The 21,377-nt window shown below is 46.3% G+C and overlaps 1 protein-coding gene and 1 long non-coding RNA gene across 11 annotated transcripts in view; one reads left to right on the top strand and one right to left on the bottom strand.

The window, feature by feature from the left end:
* Positions 1-21,377, bottom strand: part of LOC116833757 (uncharacterized) — a 660,803-nt gene that overhangs the window by 549,738 nt on the left and 89,688 nt on the right. The window contains exon 1 of one of the 10 annotated variants that reach the window (XM_075069363.1): positions 1,699-1,721. The exons of the other annotated variants lie outside the window; for them this stretch is intronic. The gene's annotated coding sequence lies outside the window, so the exon portion shown is untranslated. Of the gene's footprint in view, positions 1-1,698; positions 1,722-21,377 lie in introns of those variants that run through there. 10 annotated transcript variants of the gene reach the window in all.
* LOC116833848 (uncharacterized) lies at positions 1,781-18,910 on the top strand. Its single transcript, XR_012656871.1, has 4 exons — positions 1,781-1,890; positions 3,204-3,276; positions 15,861-15,977; positions 16,346-18,910. It is a non-coding gene; the product is annotated as an uncharacterized LOC116833848 (long non-coding RNA).

The raw sequence follows: 21,377 nt of genomic DNA, 5'->3' as shown, positions 1-21,377 counted from the left end.
AGATGATCACTAGGCAATTTAACTCCCTGCAACAACCAGGATGGAGAATGACTCAGGGCAACAGGTTCCCCCCAATGAAGAAGTTGCTGGTATTTAGAGACATGGGAAACAGTCCCGAACCTGAGAGGATTTTTAATTGACATTTGATGATTACATAGAAAGAGGGAAAACCTGAGATTTGAGATCAGTGTTCAGAAATGAAAGAGAAAGGGTGGAAATCAGAGGGATTTGGGATCCATTTTTGTGAATTAGTGAGCAGAAATTGGAACATCAGAGGGATTTTATATCAGTTGTTGATATGAGGTAAAATCTGAGTGTATTTCCCATCAATATTTGATAAATGAATAAAGAGGAAATGGGCAACAACTGGACACATTTTATATGCATATTCAAGAATCTGAGAAAAGGTGTAAATCTGAGATTTATTTTTTTTTGTATTTTATAATTAGAGAAAAGGAAAAACTCAGGGCATATCACTTAGAAACAGACAAGTAGAGAGAAAGTGGGGCAAATGTTTAGGGCATTTTATATGAATCTTTGAGATTTGCAGAGAATACATGGCACAAGCTAAGCAATTGACAACATGAGAGAAAAACACGAAGATCTGAGCAGGGTTTATACTGCTGTTAAATAACTAGAGGCAAAGGGGCGACTGTTGGACTGGATTTTATATTACTGTCCAATACATATACAGAAAGTGATGAGTCCCTCCTCTGACACCATGCACACGAGTAGCAGGGAGCCCTTTGAGGAGCTGCTTTAAGAGGGTATGAGAGGGGGACCTGGAGCTGGAAGGTCCCTGGATGAGGGAAGTGGGCAGCAGTGGGGGATGGACAGGTGACTGGCAACTGATGGTTGCAGGCAACTGTGTTGGTAGTTAGGGGGCAGTAACTGGGATTGGGAAACCGGGGTCCGGGCAGTCCCCATGGGAGACACGTGCCCCTCCCTGGCAGAGAACGGGCATCTCCTCCCATCCACACGCCAGGGGCAGCCATGTTCTGGGGAATGATCCAGGGCAACAATTTCCCACCTTAACAAGGACAAATCCCTGCAGATAAAATGGGTGGGAAAATGCCCCTCATTAGAGAAGATTTTAAATTGACATTTGAGAATCATAGAGAGACCAGAGGGGAAACAGGGGAGACAAGAGAGGGGATCATGGGGGGGGGGAGAAATCTCCCCGGATTTTATAGCCCCGTGTGAGACACTGAGCGAGAAAAGGGGCAGAACTAGAGAAAATTTGTATCGGGGGGTGAGAGGCAAGTGGCACAAACAGGGACAGGATCCAATTAACTCCCCTCCCCCCTTCCCCCCCGGGGATTTCCAGGCTGCACAAACAGTTCAACTCCCCCTCCACTGACCTTCCCCTCCCCCCCCTGCAACTCCGGCTTCTCCCCTCCCTGCCCGACATCCCCCTCCCCCCACAGGGACGCCCCGCCGGGCCCCAGTCTCCGCCCCCCCATCCGAGCGGGGCCGGGGCGGATCCTGCTGCAGCTCCCCTGGGGCCGAGGCGGCTCCGAGGCTTCTCCCAGATTCCCGGGGCAGAGAGTCACTTTCCTGCCCGGCCCCAGCGCCCCCCCCCCGGGGTCTCTCACTCACTGGGTCACCCGCAGGCGGCAGCAGCAGCTTTGTTCTCCCACCCCCACCGGGGCTCGCACGGAGCACGCGCAATTTTCCCTGCTAAAATCCCCCCCTCACCTGAGCTGCGGAGAGGGCGGAAGCGCCCCTGGGGCAGGCTGGGAGATGTAGTTTCTGACGCTCTCGGAGCGGAAGTGACGTCAGACGGGGAAAGGAGGAATGTTTGTGTCGTTGGAGCTCTGGTCTTGCGCAGATCGCGGCGGGCGAGACCTTTGTTAACCCCCCCGCCCCCCTCCGTGCTGCAGCCTCTAGGTACCGGAGCCGGGCGGTGACTCTGCCCGAGCGCCCGCGAGGGGCTCAGAGCTGCTGTCCCCGCATGGGGCCGGGCAGGGGCTGCGCGCGGGGGGAGACCTGGGAAAGGGGCGGGTGGAAAGTGTCTGTGCAGCCCGGACACGGCCGGGGGGGGGAGAGCAGGTGACCCCCGAGGAGCGGGGAGAGAAAGGGGGGGGGCTGAGATCCCCTCGGATTTACCGCTGCCTCCTCCTGTGGGGACCCCCCGTCCTGCCCCCTTTCTCTCTGGAGAGCAACGAGCAACAGCCAGGGTGACCCCCCTCTTCCCTCAAATCCCTGAGAAGTTCCCTGTTCTCCTACCCTGACTGTGCCCCATTTTCTCTCCACTTCGCCAATGTCCAGTTCAAATCTCAGGTTTGGGATGTTTCCCCCCATTTTTCCCTGCAGTGATTTGTCCTTGTGTAGGAGGGAAATGGTTCCCCTGAGTGATTCCTGAACTGGGCAGAGGGTTAATGGGCAGAGGCTGGGGGAGCCCTGAGACAGGGACACCTCTGGGTTGGGCTGGGGGGGCCACTTTGCTGGCAACAGGGCGTGGGAAGGCCCAGGAAGGGAAGGGAGGAGCAAGTGTCCCACATGGAGACATCCCAGCTCCAGGTTTCCCAGTCCCAGCTACTCCCCGTCCCTCCCGCCCCAGCACCTGCTAGTCACATTTCCAGACCCCACTGCACCCCCAGCCAGCAACTTTCTGACTCCAGCCCCACTCTTTTCCCCTGTGAAAAGACATCACCCAGGGCTCCCTCCTGGACGTGTGAGTGTGAGGGTACATCCAGACTACCCGCTGTATCGGGGGGTAGCGATCTATTTTTCGGGGATCGATATAGTGCAGCCATCTAGGTGTGATATATTGATCCTCAAACGTGCTCCCCATTGACTTCAGAACTCCACTAAAGCGAGCAGCAATAGCGGAGTTGACGTGGGAGCCGCGGACGTCGATCCCATGCAGTGAGGACCTGAGGTAAATCGACCTAAGATACTTTGACCTCAGCTGCGCTATTCACATAGCTGAAGTTTCATATCTTAGATCGATTCCCCCCCACTCCCAGTGTAGACCAGCCCTGAGGCAAGAAGAATCCGTCTCATTTTGTTGTTGATTCAATATCGCTGTATAATCCCCTCAAATTTCCCATCTTTTCTCTTGAATGGTAATATAAAATCTCCCCACATGTTGATGCTTATCCCTTACATTGGCAAATATTTAGTTTAAGCCCCATTTTCTCCTCAGTTCCGAAATACTGGTATCAAATTCTCGAAAATCTTCCCACTTTTCTCTCCAGGTGACTGACTGAGATCAAGGCTCTTATCGTACTGAGCATGGCCCTGTTCTGCCAGGCACTGAAGAGACCCCAGGTGACATCAGACTCCACTGTTGTGCCAGGTAAAATTGAGACCTGGACCAAGATCACGGCCCCCCTCTTGTGCCAAGCAGCACATGACTGTGACCCAAATTGCTGCGCCTATTGTGCTGGGCACTTCAGAGACCTCGATTGAGATCTGTGTTCCCGTTGGGTCTGACATTGCACTGATCTTAACGAAGATCAGGTCGCACTACTCTACTGGGCACTGCACAGAACCTGACAGAGATCCTGCCCCCACATTTTGCCAGATGCTGCAGGGGCCCTAAACAAAATCGGGGATCCTCTAATGCCAGGAGTTGCAGAGCCCCAAATGAGCTCACGCCCCGTGTTGGTCAGGGCTCTGCACAGAGGCTGACCATGATCAGGGTCCCCATTGTGACAGGTGCTGAACAGACACTAAGCGTATCGCTACACTACCGTTAAAACCCCCCAGCTGACTCAGGCTCTCAGGGCTCAGGCCAAGGGACTGTTTAATTGCAGTGTAGATGTCTGGACTCGGGCTGGAGCCAGGCTGTAAGACCCTGCGAGGTGAGAGGATGCCAGACTTTGGGCTGCAGCCCAAGCTGGAACATCGACACCATAATTAAACAGCCCTGCAGCTTGAGCAATGTAAGCCCAAGTCAGCAGGCATGAGCCAGCCACTGGTGTCTGACTGCAGTGTAGACGTGCCCACTGTGACAAAGAGTCCTTGCCACAAAAGGCTCAAAGGCTAAATAGGCAAATGGTGGGAGGTGACTCCATTTTGCAGATAGAGAAACTGAAACTCAAAGATCTGAAGTAATTTGCTCAAGTTTGCGTGGAGAATTTGGGGCAAACTGGGAACGGAACCCAGATTGTTTGAATTGTTGCCTCTCCCCTTAACCACAAGCCCAATGTGTGTGTGCAATACTGTTTAAGTCTCTGTTTGCATTTCATTGGCTTCCAAGGGAGGTTGTGGAATTGCCGTCACTAGAAATCTTTAAGATCAGGTTAGAAATACACCAGTCTGGGAATGTCTAAGGATACTTGGTCCTGAGTAGACGTTAATCACTGTCTCTCATACTGGGGCTATTTAGATTTCAGGGAACAATTTATCAGAATTACTGACTCTGGGAGGTGGGAGAGAGGAGAGACTGAGAAGTCGTTTGCTCTTAGGGCCATGTTCAACTCTGGTAGCCTCCATGTTACCTCATCCTCCACCCTCCTCCATGTGTCTCTGCTTATCTGTCAGTGTGTCACCTTCTGATCATAATGCCACTGGCCTCAGCAAAGCTCCCAGACAGGAGCTACATCACAAGGGAGTTATGATACTGAGAGTGAAATACATCACAGGGAGGGTGTAATTATCCTGAAGTGAAACATTACAGTCTAGTATCAGAGGGGTAGCCGTGTTAGTCTGGATCTATAAAAGCAACAAAGGGTCCTGTGGCACCTTATAGACTAACAGATGTATTGGAGCATGAGCTTTCATGGGTGAATACCCACTTAGTCGGATGCATGACAGTCTAGGAAGTGAAAATAAGTATTTCATTACTTAAAATTATGCTTGAAAGGATTGGATTTTTATGAATAAATTGCAGTAAATCTTGATTTTACTGTACACATACACAGATGAAAAAATATTTATATAGGTAATATACAGAAATGCTTCTGGAGAAAGTTAAGTTTGATTTAAGGATATTTACACTGTATATTTTGCGTGTGACATTGATAATTTCTCTTGAACAGGTATATGATTTGGCTTTTGGAAACCCAATGGGTTTAAATAAATAATTGTTGTCTGACAACCCCCATAACTTCTCAGAGCTCTGAACATTGAAATTATAAACATTGAAAAAAGGGCTTAAAAATAAATATCGCTATCTATTGAAATTAAAAGAAAGAAATAGACAAAATGAATTTTGTCAAACCCACTTAACAGCAATGGCAATATGCTAGGGGATGGGAATTCACAGCTAAGGCACCAACCTTAATTCTGCCCTGTAGTGACACCAGGCAATTGCCGTAGGGCTACGAATTAGGCATTTCAGTGTATAAAGTTCCAGATTACAAATCGGTGTGATCTAAAGACACATGAGATCTTTATCTCTCAGGATATCACCTTCACTGGGTTACTTCTCTTATTGGTAATTCCCGGAAGTGAACAGAATAATAACATTATCAGTTATGAAGTGGCCATTTCAGATTTTTGGGGAATGTCCATTATTTTGCACTAGGGGCGAGGTCCTTGGAGAGACGGAACCTTAGTTTCATTTTAACTTCTCCATGTCAGCAGCTTCTGGAATTTGGTTCAAAGTATTTACATGTTTCCCTGGCCTGTTCTTAAAAGTGCTGCTTTAAAAAGTAGGGAAGGGCAGGAACTGACTGCAGGATCAGTAGCTGAGTCCCTTAGATATTTATAGCTCATCGAAAGGAAGAATGGGATTGGTGGGTGTCTGGGGATTTAATAATAAACATACATATCATTGTTCTTAGTGAATTTTCATGTTCTGATTCCCACTAATTATCTCTAACTGTCCCCGGGAATCTGGGGAGGGAGTACTAGTAAACTCCTGTGGCCATTGTGGAACAAGGATCTTTCAGTGGGTGGCTCAAAGTCATCCAGAGTGAAATTCACTTCACTGAATAAATCCCTTGATGCTGAGCTCTGCAGAGGGGTGGGGAGGTGAATTCCATTCCCCATTTTTGAGCATGGACCCCCCACAATCCTCACCCCGATCTCGGACACTACCCCAACCTTCCCCTGCAGTGATGGACCCACTTGATGCTTCCAGAGCCTTCTGCCATGGGACCTGGAGGGAACAGAGGCCCAGCTCCAGAACTGCTATCCGTGCCCACAGCCCCCATGCTCTGCTGGAGTTGCTCTATCTCTTCCTTATGACACCCAGGCTAAGCAGCTGGGAATCTCTTCCTTTTGCCTAGAAACTTTGCCCCCCTCTAGAGTCCAAGCAGCATACAGATAATCTGCTCCTTCTGGTACAAGGGTTTGCCGGGGCTCCAGCCTCTCTGGGGCGGCGGGGAGCCACACTGGCTCACTACCCACAGTTGATCCCGGGGAATTAGTCCAGCCATGGGGTCTCCCTCGGTAGCCCTTGCTGTAGCCAGCAAAAACCTGGTCAGCCCAGCCCTGGCTCAGGGCGGGGCAACAATGCTAAGTCTGGGTTGTGGCCCTAAATCAGGGCTGAGCAAGAAGTACAGCAGTATTAAGCCCAGGCCCTAGGTCAGGGCGGGGCAACAAACGCTGAGTCAGGAGCTCAGGCCCTCAGTCAGGGCTGAGCAGTAACAGTAGGTCCAAGCCTCCTCAGGCCAGGGAGAGGGGGAGTCTGCCACCCAGGAGTTGGGTGGCAGGGGGGATGCAGGCCCTCCCACTCCACTGCGTCCCAGCCCGGGGCCCTAGCAGCAGCAGAAGGCCCGCTGCATAGTCAGTGGGGATCCTGGCTGCAACACACCAACATAGGCTCTGGTAGTGCTGCAGCTAGACTGGGGTCGGCTGCCCCTAGGCTACTTCCACACTCCCCCTTGGGCCCTCCCTGGGTCTTGGTGTTGGCCTCTGGGGGAATCCAGGAGCCTGGGTTCTTCAGGGCAGGGGTTGATCGGCAGGCCCGGCAACTCCTCTGGATAGTGGGCGCAAGGCCTGTCTGGCAAATCCTCCGGATAGCGGGCACCTTGGGCCACGGGGCTTTCACAGTTGCAGGCTCCACTAGGGATGTCTGTTCTCTCCGGCGGCTGGGCTCCTACTGAGCTCTGAAGGCCAGCCTTTATAGTTCTGGGTCGCCGCCTGACCCTTTGAGGGGCGGCTTAGCACTCCCTAGCTCCACCCACTCCAGCCTCCGGATGGGCTCTTCCTCCTCTGAGGCAGCAGGGAGCCACACGGCCTCACTACATTTCTGTATGAGTTTTTTTTATCCCCTTCCTGCCATGTGCTCTGAGCTGCAAACTCAGCTAATGGGAAGGCAAGAGCACAACAACAATCTTTTGTCGTCTTTAACATCCTGTAGTAGTCCATCTGGTGTTGATGGACCTTTCCTGCCAGGCAGGATGTAATGGATTCTGTTGCCAATCAGCACTTTACATAGGTAGTCTCTCTCCTCTGGTGATTTACAGAGCCACAGAGGCTCACAATACAACTAGTCAGATATTATCCCAGGCAGCAACTCACGAGTATTCAATGAAGTCTAAACACATTCTTATAATCCTAATACCTGTTTTAACAATACTAGCATAAGTGAGTCAGACTGATTCCAGTTATGTGTTTGTTCATATTCAATTAAGACATGGGGGCTTTTGCAAAAGCTAACACTTCATGTGCCAGTGTCACAGGCAGATTGGGCAGGGATGGTGTCTCTAGCCTCTCTTTGCCAGAAGCTGGGAATGGGTGACAGGGGATGGATCACTTGATGATTACCTGTTTTGTTCTTTCCCTCTGAAGCACCTGGCATTGGCCACTGAGCTAGATGGACCATTGGTCTGAGGCAGTGGGCAGCTCTTATGTTCACAGTCGCTATGAGGAGTATCTACTCATTTGGACTCGCTGGGGAGACACAGAAAGAATCAAGGTGTGCTGAGGCAAGAAGGCCCAGTTTCAGAGCTCCCGGGGTCATGCCTGTCAGAAGCTAAAACTAGGCCCAGCCCTTGAAAGGGGCACTCCCAGGAGAGACTGTATAAAGGCTGGAGCATCAAACCACTTTGTAAACCTGAGAGAGCTGCCTTCAGGACAATGACACGGAGTCCCCCAGAGTGACTCCTTTGATTCTACTCTTCCCTGGCCTTTGATTGATAGAATCATAGAACTGGAAGGAACCTCGAGAGGTCATCTAGTCCAGTCCCCTGCCCTCAAGGGAGGACTAAGTATTATCGTAGACAATCCCTGACAGGTGTTTGTCCAGCCTGCTCTTAAAAATCCCCAATGATGAAGATTCCAAAACCTCCCTAGGCAATTTATTCCAGTGCTTAACCACTTTGACTGTTAGGAAGTTTGTTTTTTTTTTCCTAATCTCCATTCTAAACCACCCTTGCTGCAATTTAAGCCCATTGCTTCTTATCCTATCCTCAGAAGTTAAGCAGAACAATTTTTCTCACATATCTTTGTAACAACCTTTTATGTACTTGAAAACTCTGATCATGTCCCTTCTCAGTCTTCTCTTCTCCAGACTAAACAAACACAGTTTTTTCAATCTTCCCTCATAGGTCATGTTTTCTGGATCTTTAATATATATATTTTTTTGCTCTTGTCTGGACTTTCTCCAATTTGTTCACATCTCTTCTGAAATGTGGCACCTGCAACTGGACACAGTACTCCAGTTTTGGCCTAATTAGTGCTAAGTAGAGCAGAAGAATTACTTCTCGTGTTTTGCTTACAGTACTCCTGCTAATATATCCAAGAATGATGTTTTCTTTTTTTGCAACAGCATTACACTGTTGACTCATATTTCACTTGTGATCCACTATGGTCCCCAGATCCCTTTCCACAGCACTCCTTTCTAGGCTGTCATTTCCCATTTTGTATGTGTGCACTTGATTGTTTCTTCCTAAGCAGTGTACTTTGCATTTCTCCTTATTGAATTTCATCCTATTTACTTCAGACCATTTCTCCAGTTTGTCCAGATCATTTTGAATTTTAATCCTATCCTCCAAAGCACTTGCAACCCCTCCCAGCTTGGTATCATCCGCAAACTTTATAAGTGTAACAGAGAGACTCTGTTACTGGGGGAGTTTCACCACATGTCAGAAGGTTACACCCTGGTGGGAGAAGGCTAGGCTTGTACTGGAATAAGGTCACTCTGTGCTTCACAGTGTGGCAGAACCTAGAATGTCCATTAGCAGGGGAAAATCCTGGGGGAAATCAGCTTGTAGAATGGACGAAAATCCTATCTGAATTCTCTCACATTGCCCTTCTCACCCTGAATAACGTCCACGTTCGCTCCAGATTATCCCCTCCTCCCAGTGGCAAGAAAACAGCTGCAATGGAGCTGGCTCAGATAAGAGATTATCATGGAGTTGGTGGTGGGCTCTGCTTGGAGGGAGAGGAGCAGTAAAGGTATGGGAAGGTGGTAGCTGCTACAGGTGGTGGGAGGCAGGAAATAACAGTATGTGACAAACCCGCTGAGACTTGTGTAATTTAGAGTGTGATGGGTTGTCACCCCCAGGGTGCAGACTGGGGGGTCTTCTAGAAAACGCTGTGCCCGCTAACCTCAAGCTGGGCTGGCCCTTCTCACACTGCTTTGCTGGAGATTCAGCCAGCCTCTCCAGGGCCTGTTATCACCCAACGTGACAGCAGGTGGCGCCATGCACCCAACTAAGCTACCTGAGTGCTTTACCTAACCCACTCAAGAACAGAAGACAACAGCCAATTTCCTAGCTCTCCAACCTTGCACACTTGCTGTAATATAAATTCAGAATTATTATAGTGCACAGGGATTTCTATAATGTAAGCTCATCAATATAATTTGCCTTCCCCTTGATATGGTAAAGATATGCACAGCAAGCTTGTGCTAACCAAGCTCAGATTTTCCCCAGACACTTCACTCAAAATACTCAACACTTGTTAAGATAAAGCATAAAACGAGTTTATTAACTGCAGAAAGATGGAATTTAAGTGATTATTGTTAGAAGAATAAAGGAGCAAGTTGACCTGGAGGCAGATATGAATACAGGCTTCTTTATTGCGATACTTGTTCCCCTCGACCCAATTGTCGAGTAAGCACTGGATTAGTTACATCACACTCCTTTTATCTAAGTTAGTATGTACATGCCTACATCCATTACAAAACCCCCAAAACCCTATTAAGTAATAGAAACACCCATACTGTTAGTTTACCCACCCCTATCTATTATTCATGGGATTACGCATGTCATACAGACATTTTTACCTTGAAAATACAGTTCTTTGCATTCATGTGATGTTACAAATTTCCTTAATCAGAAGTTCTCAGGGGATGGAGGAAGGGGCCATAAACCAGGGCTTGTATATGTAGCTGGGAAAGGAAGGGAGGGGGAGATAACATTCCTTTTACTTTCTTTCACACAAAGGACATTCATTCCAACAACTACATTTCTCATGCAGCTGCATCCTTATCAGTTCTTACAAGCAACAGGGAAAGGAAAAATATGGCAACTTATTTATTAAGCGAAGAATTACTGACTGCTTATGCCTTTGTCCCTTAATCCCATGTCTGCACATTAGCAGTTCCCAGCTCTTTTACTTAACCCTAACATATCCCAACAATTCTAAGTGATAGCAAACAGATCAAAGCAGATTACTTAGCAAATAACCAAAAACTCAAACCAAACCTAACCTACTAGATGGATAGAATTTGAATTAGCAATTTCTCACCCTGACTGATGGCACAAGCAGTCCACCAAGTTTCCACACACAAGCTAGAAATCCCTTTACCCTGGGATCAGCACTTCTCCCACTTCAGTCTTTGTTCCTCACGTGTTTCCAGGAGTTCTCTTGTGTGGGGAATGAGACCAAGAGATGATGTCACACCCCACCTTATGTAGCTTTTCCACATGGCAGGAATGCATTGTTCCAAACTCAGTTCCCAGTTCAATGTGTGGAAAAATACAGGAACCAAAATGGAGGTCAGTGTCATCTGGTTTGGTCACATGCCCTAGCATGCCCTGCTGAGTCATAGTAGCCATAACTCCTAGGCTGGCTGAAACATTCACAAGAAGGCTAAGCTCTCCCATGGTCCACTGTCTTTGTTGATGAGCCATTAGCAGTGTCTAGCTTCTTCATTGTTGTATCTGAAAGTCTAGTTGTGAGTGTTACCCAGAGTAAGCACATTTGAAATACAGATACATAGTCAATATCCATAACTTCCTATATAAACATGATCTACGCCCACAAATAGGATAATCCTATTCAGCAAATCATAACTTTTCCAATGACAGTGCATGATGCATCTTCCACATAATGCATCATAATTATGACCTAATCCTATTATAATCATACCACTATGCTGAATATGGGCTGTAGTGTCAGATAGGGCCTAATTTCAAGGCACAGGAGTTGGGAATGGAACTTCCCCTCTTTGTGGAACAGGAAATAACCATCCAACCAGGGCTGGGAAAACTTCCCAGACATCCAATGCTGGAGCCTGAATCTACTGACACTTCATGTTACCACCACCCCCAATCTTTGTGGCAACTGCAAACTTTATGAGTGATGATTTTATATTCCCTTTTAGGTCATTGATAAGAATGTTAAATAGCACAGGGCCAAGATCCAATCCTTGATGGAACCCACTAGAAATAAATCCACTTGACCATGAATTATTTTGTATCTTTCTAGTTTTTTAGTTAAAATATTGTGCTGAACCAAGTCACATGCCTTACAGAAGTCTAGGTATATTACATGAATACTATTAGCTACAACCAAATTTTTGATCTCATCCAATAAAGCTATCCAGTTAGTTTGATAGGATCTATTTTCTCTAAACCTTTGTACATAGGTACTAATTATATTACCCTCCGTTAATTCTTTATTAATAATCCAGCATCGGCTGCTCCATTATCTTGTCCAGTATCGATGTCAGACTGATAATTAGCTGGGTCATCTCTTTTACACTTTTAAAATATTGAGACTGCATTAGCTTTATTCCAGTCTTCTGGAATTTCCCCAGTGTTCCAAGTTCTAATTAAAATCAACATTAACAGTCCTCCATGCTCCTCCACCAGGCCTTTTAAAACTCTTGAATACAATTTATCTAGACTTGCTGATTTAAACATGTCTAACTTTAATAGCTGCTGTTTAACGTCCTTGTGAGTTCTTGTCAGAATGGAAAGAGTGTCAGCATCTTATGATATGAGTACAACATCTGTTTTTCTCCAAATCCAGGACAGAAGTATTTATTGAACACTTTTTTACCTCTTCTGCATTGTTTTTTATAATTCTGCCATTTCCGTCTAGTAATTTACCACTACCATTGTTAGGATTAATTAGTTACTTAATATACTTTTAAAAACTTCCATCTTATTGTCAATGATTGGTCATTCTGACCTTCTCACTTGTATTCTTTACTATTGACGTTCCCTTCCTTACATATATTTGGAGAGTGTTGGGATTCCTACCAGGGAGCCACCAGTAGGGTCCAGAGACAGCCCCATCTCCTGTATCAAGCTCTGGCTAGTAGGTATGTGATAAATGTGATGACCCTGCCTCCATCTGTCAGCTGGGAGACACAAAGGTTCTCTCTTTCTACCTTCTGATGCCTCCTGGCTGCTCTAAGCAAGATCGAGTGGGACTCTGTTAACATGTGCCTCGCGGAGCTTCCATTTACCTGGTGCTGCTGTTCTGTGAATTGTGGGGTTGTGAGTGGGGCAGCAGGTACTGAGTGTTGGACCCTTTCTGTTTCAGGGGCCGGTGACCTTCGAGGAGGTGGCTGTGTATTTCACCAGAGAAGAGTGGTCTCTGCTGGACCCCACTTAGAGAGCCCTCTACAGAGATGTCATGCAGGAGAACTATGAGACAGTAGTTTTTCTGGGTAAGGAGTCCTGTCCCCTGGGTTATTAGAAGTTGTGGGGTGTCTAAAGAACCTGAGTAGTAATAACTCTATACCTTTCATACAAATTTTGACAAGTTTCCTTGCCCTCCTTTTTGTTCCTTATCTCCCACCTACTAAAATAATTTTTGGACATGTGCCTTTTTGGTGCTGTCAGTCATTTTAAAATCGCATTGAATGTATCCTTATTGGATACATTAATAACTGCATTAATAACTGGAGCAGTGGTCCCCAACCTTTTCCTCTGGCGGGCTCCAGAGGAAGGACCACTGCGGCGGTGGAGCACCTGCCGAAATGCTGCTGAATTTCAGCGGCATTTCGGCGGCAACGCCTCTTGATGACGCCGCTTGCTGTTGACAAGTGATGTCATCAAGAGGCATCGCCACCAAAATTCGGGAGCGACACCTCTTGATGACGTCACTTGTCAACGGCAAGCAGCGTCATCGAATTTCAGGAGAGACACTTCTCAGTGACATCACTTGTTGGTGACAAGGTCGTCATCGAAAAGCATCTCCGCTGAAATGCCGCTGAAATTCGGCAGCATTTCAGTGGGTGCTCTCCCAGGGGCCAGGATGCGGGCGCATTAAGATGCCCCCGCGGGTGCCACGTTGGGGACCCCTGAACTACAGCTTTCATGCTGTTTTCTCATTTTAAGAGGAAAATATGCCACCTGTAGAATACTAAATTGAGTAAATAGGAGTGTGACTGATGCATGGCTTGTGTGAGAGTCAGATGAGCTCCTCTTTCGATAGGAGAGCGTATAATGTTGCCATTCAGGACACCATGAGTGAAGGGAGAATAGAGCTGTGGGAGGGGAGGAGACGGGGGGGAGTAGATAATTTTGGAGTGCCAGGACTTGGGGAGGGTGCGTACAGGGTTAGAGCTAAGAAGCAGCAGGGAGGGATGAGGTAATGAGAGATGAGGAGGGAACACAAGAAGCTCCCAAGCTGCCGGGAGGTGGTGCCAGCTGAGAGTAATGGGAAGAAGGGGAGAAGAGTGTGGAGGAATGGCACCCAGGAAGCGGGCTGGGTGGGTCAGTGGGAGGGAGGAGAAGTTTGGGGATCTAGAGCTGTGGGGGATCCTAGACCTTTAACCCCGAATCCCTACCCAAGCTTTAGATCCCACACTCCAGTTTTATTTCTGTTCAGATTCACTTCATTATACATTTTTTCCCCAAAATTATTATTTTAACTCTTAACCTCCCTCTCCCACTCATTTCCCCACTCCTCATATAACTTCCTCATCTCTATGCAGAGCGACCCTGGCCACCGACCCTGAGTCTTTGCTGCATTCCTCCCTCCCACAGCAAGGCGGCTACCCAGGCACAAATGGGCACTTTGTTGATGATGTCACAGGGCGGTGGTGTAGTCTGTACAATTTTACACCTATAAGATGATGTATTCCCAAGCCCTTCACACCAGTCTCTATACACTGATACAGTCTGTTCCCCAGTGTTCCCTTCCCAGCTCTGATGCCGCGGAGCCTTTACCCTGTGTCTCCTTTCCCAGCTCTGATGCCATGGAGCCTTTACCCAGTGTCCCCGGTTCCTGTTCCCGTTCCCTCGCTTAACAAACATTCGACATTGGTGGGGCCTCGTCTGGAGTTCTGTTTCCAGTTTGGGGCCCAACACTACAAGAAGTGGAAAAATTAGAAAGCATCCAGTGGAGGGCAACAAAAATGACTAGGAGACTGGAGCATATGGCTTATGAGGAGAGATTGAGGGAACTGGGATTATTTAGTCTGCAGAAGAGAAGAATGAGGGGGGATTTGATAACTGCTTTCAACTACCTGAAGGGGGGTTCCAAAGAGGATGGATCTAGACTGTTCTCAGTGGCAGCAGATGACAGAACAAGGAAGTAATGATCTCAAGTTGCGTGGGGAAGGTTTAGGTTTATGTTGGATATTAGGAAACACTGTTCACTAGTGGGGTGCATGAGCCCTGGAATAGGTTACCTTAGGGAGGGTTGGTTGAATCTCCATCCTAGAAGGTTTTTAAGTGTGAGGCTTGACAAAGCCCTGTCATGGGATGATTTAGTTGGGAATTGGTCCCGCTTTGAGCAGGGGGTTGGACTAGATGACCTCCTGAGGTCTCTTCCAACCCTGGTATTCTATGATTCATAGAATCTACTATTCCAATATTTCTTCCCTCTCCTGTTTATAGAGTAATATTCTCAGCTATACCTTAACCAATCGTGCTGAAATTTAACTAACAAATTCTAACATATTGTAACATAATTCTCTAACCAATTATATCAAACTACTCTAATTAACTTACACCTAGCAAAATTAATTATACAGCAGACAGAAACAATTAGAGAACCAGACTGATTAACAATGTAAAAGTGGTGGCCATAAAGATAAAACAATACAGAAATGAGGGTTTCACAACCATTGATAAGTGATTTCTTGCCAGACAGGATTCCATCAAACTGAGTTTTCTTTAACCATCTTAAGATCTGTTTCTTTCTCTGGTGGTGATGGGCACTATCCAAACTTAATCATATTCCAAACACTCCAATACCACCTTATTTCATGTGACTGGGATGTTAAGATGTGGCCCTTTGCTTCCCAGCTTATGGCTGCCCCTGCTGCTTAGCCAAAGGCCTTAGCCTAAGAACAAGGCATCAGACTATCCTAGTGAGAGAAGACCCATACACAGGCAGACTGCGATTTTGATTCTTTGTTTTATTAACTCTGTAACTAGCTAAAAGTGATAAAAATACACCTAAGTTGTTAAATAATAGGCTTTACAGGCAGGCCTGAATATCTCTATTCTAACAGTGGGTTCTACCCCTTCCTGCATTCTGTGTCTGTCTTGTCTATTTAGATTGTAAATTCTTCAGGGCATGGCCCAGCTACTATTCTCATTTGTACTTTGCCTAGCACAATGGGGACCCACTGTTAGTTGGCCCTTAGCCACTAAGGTAATGAATATGATTCATAATAATAACTCTGCTTGCACTTTGAGCCAAGGAAGCTGGCCTTGGGATGTTACTTCTTAAAAATGAGCTGGGGGTTAAAACCATGGACTATTCTTTGTGACAAGTATCCCACAAATTCCACTGACCTCCTTCGTTTTCTTTGCCTGGAGTTGGTTTTCCAGTTTCCAAACCTGATGTGATCTCGCAGCTGGAATGAGGGGAAGAGCTGTGGGTCCCAGACTTTCAGGGCTCTGAGAAAGAAGTGCTTCCAAGAGCTAGCTTCACAGGTGAGGAATTGATTAAACCAACTCAAAAACTGTTTGGGAATGCAGGAAACATTTAGGATGCTCTACAAAGACCCTGTGAGCTCTCCAAGTTCAAGATTGTTCCCTGCAGATGAGGAATCATTATGGCAGATGTCACTCATGGTTTCCCTCCTATTCTGACTGACAACTGGCAGCAGGTCCTTCCCCGGTCTCACTTTCCCCCAAGCCTTTTCATGACATGCAGACCAAAACTGATCCCTTCCTCTCTCCTCTGGGGAAGGGTTTGGGGGAAATCAGCTCCTGGTAGGTTTGATCTCTCCCACACAATTTTGGATTGTTCATCCCTTTTTCCATTCCTCTCTCTGAGACTTCCTTTTTTTCTGGTACAGGGAGTGACCTATATCTGGATTCTATCTGTCTCCCATCAGGTGATGAGATGTTGAGTCAGCATGAGGAGAAGAAACCCCATCAGGAAGATGCTGAGCAAGGAGAACCATATGGAACATTATCAGGAAGATCCAAAGGGAATGTTTCTGAGAGTTGTGCACTCTCAAAAAAACAAAAGCCTGTGAGACTCAGCAGAGGCCAGAGGAAAACTGTAGTAGCCACTCAGACCTTATAACAAGTGACAGAATCAACTTGGAAGAGACACACTGCATGTGCCATGAGTGCAAGAAAAGCTTCAATCAGAGCTCTGCCCTTATCACACATCAGACAGTCCACATGGGTGAAAAATCTTATGAATGCTCTGAGTGTGGGAAAAGGTTCAATAGGAGCTCTGCCCTTATCACAAATCAGAGAATCCACACAGGGGAGACACCCTACACGTGCTTTGAGTGGGAAAAGCTTCAGTCAGCACTCAAACCTTATTAGACATCAGAAAATCCACATGAGAACTGTAATAAATCCCTTGTCTAGGGCTGGGCAAAATTTAAAAAAAAATCACATTTCCTAATTCCCACATTGTGATTTTCCACCATCTTCACCGTGATCTCTCAGCTCCCCCAGATGAGTTACCTGCCTTTTGCAGTTCACCCTTCTTTGGGGTCAGTGTGATCTTTTCTATCAACTGCTTTCCTTTTGAGCCAGGAATGTTCATCAGCTCCCAGAGGTTTGATCCCAACAAGGTACACTGAGGCAAAAAGTACCTGTGCCTTACATCCAGTAGGACTGTACATGGCATTGGCTGCTCAAGTTAATGATCTTGGTGTAAAAAAACAATTATAGTTGTAGAGCAGATGCAGTCCAGGAGCAGTGTTTGGCATTAGCTTTCCCCTTGACCTGACCTAAACTCCATCACTTTTCCTAGTCTAAACAAACCCTGAGCATCATGGTTATACTGTTCCCCCATTTCAAAGCAATTGTTAGTCATTGAGTTGCCCTTTTGGAAACAAATTGTTTCATTCCCAGTTGCTCTGATGTTGCTTCAAGTTGTGTTGGAGAGCAGATATTTTTATGACCATTTTTCTCACTGAAAATATATTGAACAATAAGAAAGAGCAGGAACAGGGCAGGGATAGGAAAAACTGTCATTTCATCCTCTGTAACAACAGAAGAAGATGAGGTAAGTCAGAGGGATTCCCCTATTCCCCATCACCATCCCAATCCCCCTGTTGTTCAGTTGGTTAGGTCAATATTTTTTCTAAAGGGCTGGGAAGAGGATTCCCTAGTAAATGACTTGTAACTCAGCAAAATACCCATGCATTGGGCTCCCAAAGCAGTTTTGGCCCAGGCCCTGCAGCAGGGCGCTCCTGAAGAGATCTTCTTTGTAATCAGATGCATGTTGCCTCTTATTTGGGAAATGGAATCCCTATGTAGGTAGAGATTGGGAAAATGGAAGTGACATTTCTCTTCAGCTCACCCATGGGAGATTTTCAAATGGGTAGAAAATGAAATCCGTGTTGAATGTGATATAGCTGCAAAAAGATACTTATTTTTAATAGAGACCTGACATTTGATGTCTTACAGGGATTCTAAGTCGCACCTGAATTTAGTCCCTAATTTAAATTTGTGCCACTAGATTAAAGAAATAAAAGGGTATAGTTGGAGGAGTTCTACCTTACTATTGCTACTGATCTGTTGTGTGGTTGGTGACGAATTCTACATCAGAGAAGTGTAAAATTACTCCAAGTAAGGTCAAAGATTTGACAAGACCTCAGGTAGAAATTGCAGGTAGTGGTGGTTGATTTTCACCCCCGAGATGGAAGCTATGGTGACCTGTGGCCCAGGTAAACTATTTTTAGAACACTGCTCCCTAGTTAACTGGCACACTCCTAAAGGACGCCATTATTAAATTGGGAACAACTGTCTTTTACCATTTGGATCCAAAGTTTCATGAAGCACAGAGAGAAACATCTGATTGCTTCAGAGCTATTCCATGCCTGTGGGTCCCAATCTGGCTGCCTTGTTGGACAACAAGCACTTCCATGCTGAACAAATGATGGTAGCCAATGAGGGAATGTATCAGATTCCAAGTTCCGACTACAGGATACACAAATGCTGAGTCCAGGGAGAAACAAACTCACAGAAGTGGAAGGCTCCTAAGTTATTGTAGAATGTGACTTCACACAGAGCTCACTGGGTGGAAATGGGAATTAAGAGAAAACTGCCTTGTTGGTTTATATTTTATAATCTTTGAATAAATTGTTACGAGCAACAATTAAATTAAACATGAAGTTAACTGGTGTAATGTAAGAGGCTGATTATGTGTTAACTTTCAGTGTTACAATATAATTCAGGTTTTCTTCTAGTTCTCTCCTTGCCCCCTCCTACTATCTAGGAAATGGTGGCTAATCCTGAACTTAAAACCTCACTCCAAAGAAATTAGAGTGGGGGAATATGTGAGAGAAATAGCATGTATGAGAATAGAGACCCAGGATAGACTGTAATTATTTCTATTTCAAATGGAATTTATTTTGATACATTTTAAAATAAATCTTCTAGTAGGAGGAAAATTACTCGAGACAAGATGTGTAACCTTTTACCCAGTTAGAGGGTAACAGCCACAGAGTTCCCCAGGTCTCTTGTTTGCAAAGCAAAGATGTCACACCAGGCAGGAGATGTCTAAATCCGAAATGGTGATGGGTGTGTGATGGGAGTTTTTCTGGGTTGTTTTTTTACATTTTTTTTTAATTTTTGTTTTGTTTTTGCAACTAGTTGTTTTTATAGGTGCTAACGCCCCTTTTCCTTTTGAGCACAGCTGTTTAACCCTCAGGCCTGGTTCTGAAAATCTCCTCAGAACTGGCCTTGTGTTTCTTTCATGTTTGATGTCTTTGGGGTTCACAAATCCACACTACACGTGGTTCACAGCAACAGATACTTTGAGAAATCTGCAGAGTAAGTGGGCCTTTTCCAAACTGACATTGGCTCAAAGTCTTCCTCAGTTCATCTGGATTGGTGTCAAGTATCAGAGGGGTAGCCGTGTTAGTCCGGATCTGTAAAAGCAGCAAAGAATCCTGTGGCACCTTACAGACTAACAGACGTTTTGGAGCATGAGCTTTCATGGGTGAATACCACATTCGTAGATGCATGTAGTGAATTTCCAGGGCAGGATATATATGCAGGCAACTAGATAGAGGTTAGTTCAATCAGGGAGGATGAGGCCCTCTTCTAGCAGTTGAGGTGTGAAAACCAAGGGAGGAGAAATGGTTCGGTAGTTGGCAAGCCATTCCAGTCTTTGTTTATCCTGAGCGATGGTGTCAAATTTGCAGATGAACTGAAGCTCAGCAGTTCCCTTTGAAGTCTGGTCCTGAAGTTTTTTGCTGCAGGATGGCCCACCTTAGGTCTGCTATAGTGTGGCCGGGAGGCTGAAGTGTTCTCTCTACAGGTTTTTGTGTATATTGCCATTCCTAATATGATATTTGTGTCCGTTTATCCTTTTCCGTAGTGACTGTCCAGTTTGGCCGTGTACATAGCAGGGGCGTTGCTGGCATATGAGGATATATTACATTGTGGATGTGCAGGTGAATGATCCGGTGATGGGTGTGACTGATCTGGTTAGATGTGATGGTGTCGCTGGTGTAGATATGGGGCAGAGTTGGCATCGAGGTTTGTGCATGGATTTGATCCTGAGCGATGTTACCATCAACCTCACCTGGACATCTACACGGAGGTCCACTTCCTAGACACCACGGTGCAATAGTATGGTCATATTACCACCACCCTATTACGAAAACCTACGACCGCTATGCCTACCTTCGTGCCTCCAGCTTCATCCCGGGCACATCACACGATCCATTGTCTACAGCCAAGCACTGAGGTACAACTGCATCTGCTCTAACCCTCAGAACGAGACCAACCTACGAAATCTCCACCAAGCAGTCTCAAAACTCATACCACACGAGGAAATAAGGAAAACAGATCAACAGCCAGACGTGTACCCAAAAACTCCTACTGCAAGACAAACCCAAGAAAGAACAACAGGATCCACTGGCCATCACATACAGTCTCCAGCTAACCTCTCCACGCTCATCAGGGTCCTACAACCATCCTGGACAATCGATCCCACACTTTCACAGGCTTGGGTGCAGGCAGTCCTCCCCCAGGCAACTGCCAACCTGAAACATATTCTCACCAATAACTCACACCACACCATAGTAACTCTAGCTCAGGAACCATCCTGCAACAACTCGATGCCAGCTCTGCCACATATTCACCAGCGACACCATCACAGGACCTAACCGATCAGTCACACCATCACCGGATCATTCACTTGCACGTCCACAATGTAATATATGCCATCATATGCCAGCATGCCCCTGCATGTGCATCGGCCAAAGGACAGTCGCTACAGAAAAGGATAACGGACACAAATCGTATATTAGGAATGGCAATATACAAAAACCTGTGGAGAGCACTTCAACCCCTGGCCACACTATAGCAGACTTAAGGTGGCCATCCCTGCAGCAAAAAAACTTCAGGACCAGACCTTCAGAGGGAAACCGCTGGCTTCAGTTCATGTGCAATTGACACCATCAGCTCAGGATTAAACAAAGACTGGTGAATGGTTGCCAACTACTGCACCAGTTTCTCTCCCTTGGTTTTCACACCTCAACTGCTAGAAGAGGGTCATCCTCCGTGATTGAATCTAACCTCATTATCTCTAGCTTGCCTCATATATATACCTGCCCCTGGAAATTTCCACTACATGCATCTGACGAAGTGGGTATTCACCCACGAAAGCTCATGCTCCAAAACGTCTGTTAGTCTATAAGGTGCCACAGGATTCCATCTGGATTGGGACACATCTGTGTCAAAGGAGTGGTTCACATCTGACTTTCCCAGAGACCTTGGGGGAGTTGTGGTGAGATAGGATAAGTAGGAATCGACAACAATGAAGTTAAAGGTAACGGTAAAAGACCCTCATCTTGCAGGCCAGTAAGACTGTTCTGTTCATTCCCTCTGATGCATCTGGCATTGATC

Source organism: Chelonoidis abingdonii, chromosome 1, assembly GCF_003597395.2.
Source record: "Chelonoidis abingdonii isolate Lonesome George chromosome 1, CheloAbing_2.0, whole genome shotgun sequence".
Lineage (NCBI taxonomy): Eukaryota > Metazoa > Chordata > Testudines > Testudinidae > Chelonoidis > Chelonoidis abingdonii.
This window is presented reverse-complemented; position numbering and strand designations above follow the sequence as displayed.